A 2,620-nucleotide genomic window follows, 5' to 3' on the forward strand; every position below is an offset into this window, starting at 1 on the left:
TTAGGAGGCCCTGAACGTTACAATTAACTATCAGTTTTGCGTCGGATTCGAAAATCTAGACTCACGAGTTGCCAGAGGCAGCAATGGTCCCTTGGAGACAAGTCGGCTGATGACGTGTTCCATCGTCATTAGGAGGCCCTGAACGTTACAATTAACTATCAGTTTTCCGTCGGATTCGATAATTTAGACCCACAGGACAACGACCAAAATGTGCCCGAGGCAGCAATAGACCCATGGAGACAAATCGGCTGGAAGACGATGTATTGCATGGCGACGCAATTTGAGTGTTCCATGGTTATTAGGAGGCCCGGAACATTACAATTAACCGTCATTTTTGCGGAGGATTCGAAAATCTAGACTCGCTGGAGACGGAGCATAAGGGCCCCGAGGCAGCAATATCCCTTTGGAGACAAGTCGGCTGGAGGACGATGTATTGAATCTCGACGCAATTTGAGTGTTCCATCGTCATTGGGAGGTCCTGAACGTTACATTTAACTATCAGTTTTGCGTCGGATTCAAAATACTAGACTAACGGGAGACGGACTATATGGTTCCCAAGGCAGCAATATCCCCTCTGAGACAAGTCGGCTGGAGGACGATGTATTTAATCTAGACGTAATTTGAGTGTTCCATCGTCATTAGGAGGCCCTGAACGTTACAATTACCTGTCAGTTTTGCGTCGGATTCGATAATCTAGACTCACAGGATAACGACCATAGGGTGCTTGAGGCAGCAATAGACCCCTGGAGACAAGTCGGCTGGAGGTCGATGTATTGAATCTCGACGCAATTTGAGTGTCCCATCGTCATTAAGAGGCCCTGAACGTTACAATTAACTATCAGTTTCGCTTCGAATTCTCAAATCTAGACTCACAGGAGAAGGACCATGTGGTGCCCGAGGCAGCAATTTCACTTTGGAGACAAGTCGGCTGGAGGACGATGCAATGAATGTCGACGAAATTTGAGTGTTCCATCGTCATTCGGAGGCCCTGAACGTTATAATTAACTGTCAGTATTGCGTCGGATTCGATAATCTAGACTATCAGGAAACCGCCCATAAGGTGCCCGAGGCAGTAATAGACCCTTGGAGAAAAGTCGGCTGGAGGACGATGTATTGAATCACGACGCAATTTGAGTGTTCCATCGTCATTAGGAGGCCCTGAACGTTACAAGTAACTATCAGTTTTGCGTCGGATTCGAAAATCTAGACTCACAGGAGACGGACCCGAGGCGGCAATATCCCCTTGGAGACAAGTTGGGCGGAGAACGATGTATTGAATCTCGACGCAATTTGTGTTTTCCATCGTCATTAGGAGGTCCTGAACGTTACAATTAACTATCAGTTTTGCGTCGGATTCGATAATCTAGACTCACAGGAAAACGACCATAGGGTGCCCGATTCAGCAATAGACCCTTGGAGACAATTCGGCTGGAGGACGATGTATTGAATCGCGACGCAATTTGAGTGTTCGATCGTAATTAGGAGGCTCTGAACATTACAATTAAGTATCTGTTTTGCGTCGGATTCGATAATCTAGACTCACAGGAGAACGACCATAAGGTGCCCAAGGCAGCAGTATACCCTTGGAGACAAGTCGCCTGGAGGACTATGTATTGAATATCGACGCAATTTGAGTTTTCCATCGTCATTAGGAGGCCCTGAACGTTACAAGTAACTATCAGTTTTGCGTCGGATTCGAGATTCTAGACTCACAGAAGACGGCCAAATGATGACCGAAGCAGCAATAGACCCTTGGAGACAAGTCGGCTGTACGACGATGTATTGAATCTCGACGCAATTTGAGTGTTCCATCGTCATTAGGAGGCCCTGAACGATACAATTCACTATCAGTTTTGCGTCGGATTCGATAATCTAGACTCACAAGAGAACGACCATAGGGTGCCCGATTCAGCAATAGACCCCTCGAGACAAGTCCGCTGGAGGACGATGTAATGAATCTCAACCCAATTTGAGTGTTCCATCGTCATTAGGAGGCCCTGAACGTTACAATTAACTATCAGTTTAGCGTCGGATTCGATATTCTAGACCCACAGGAGAACGACCAAAAGGAGCCCGATGCAACAATAGACCCTTGGAGACAAGTCGGCTGGAGGATGATGTATTGAAACTCGACGAAATTTGAGTGTTCCATCGTCATTAGGAGGCCATGAACGTAACAATTAACTATCAGTTTTGCGTCATATTTGAAAATCTAGAACACAGGAGAACGACCATATGGTGCTCGAAGCAGGAATATCCCCTAGGAGGCAGGGCGGCTGGAGGACGATGTATTGAATCTCGACCCAATTTGAGAGTTCCATCGTCATTAGTAGTCTCTGAACGTTACATTTAACTATCAGTTTGGCGTCGGATTCGAAAATCTAGACTCACAGGAGACGGACCATATGGTGCCCGAGGCAGCAATATCCCCTTGGACACAAGTCGGCTGGAGGACGATATATTGAATCTCGACGCAATTTGAGTGTTCCATCGTTATTAGGAGGCCCTGAAAGATACAATTAACTATCAGTTTTGCGTCGGATTCGCAAATGTAGACTCAGAGGAGACGGACCATATGGCGACCGATGCAGCAATTTACCCTTGGAGACAAGTCGGCCGA

The sequence above is a fragment of the Schistocerca americana genome, unplaced genomic scaffold, assembly GCF_021461395.2.
Source record: "Schistocerca americana isolate TAMUIC-IGC-003095 unplaced genomic scaffold, iqSchAmer2.1 HiC_scaffold_50, whole genome shotgun sequence".
Taxonomy (NCBI): Eukaryota; Metazoa; Arthropoda; class Insecta; order Orthoptera; family Acrididae; genus Schistocerca; species Schistocerca americana.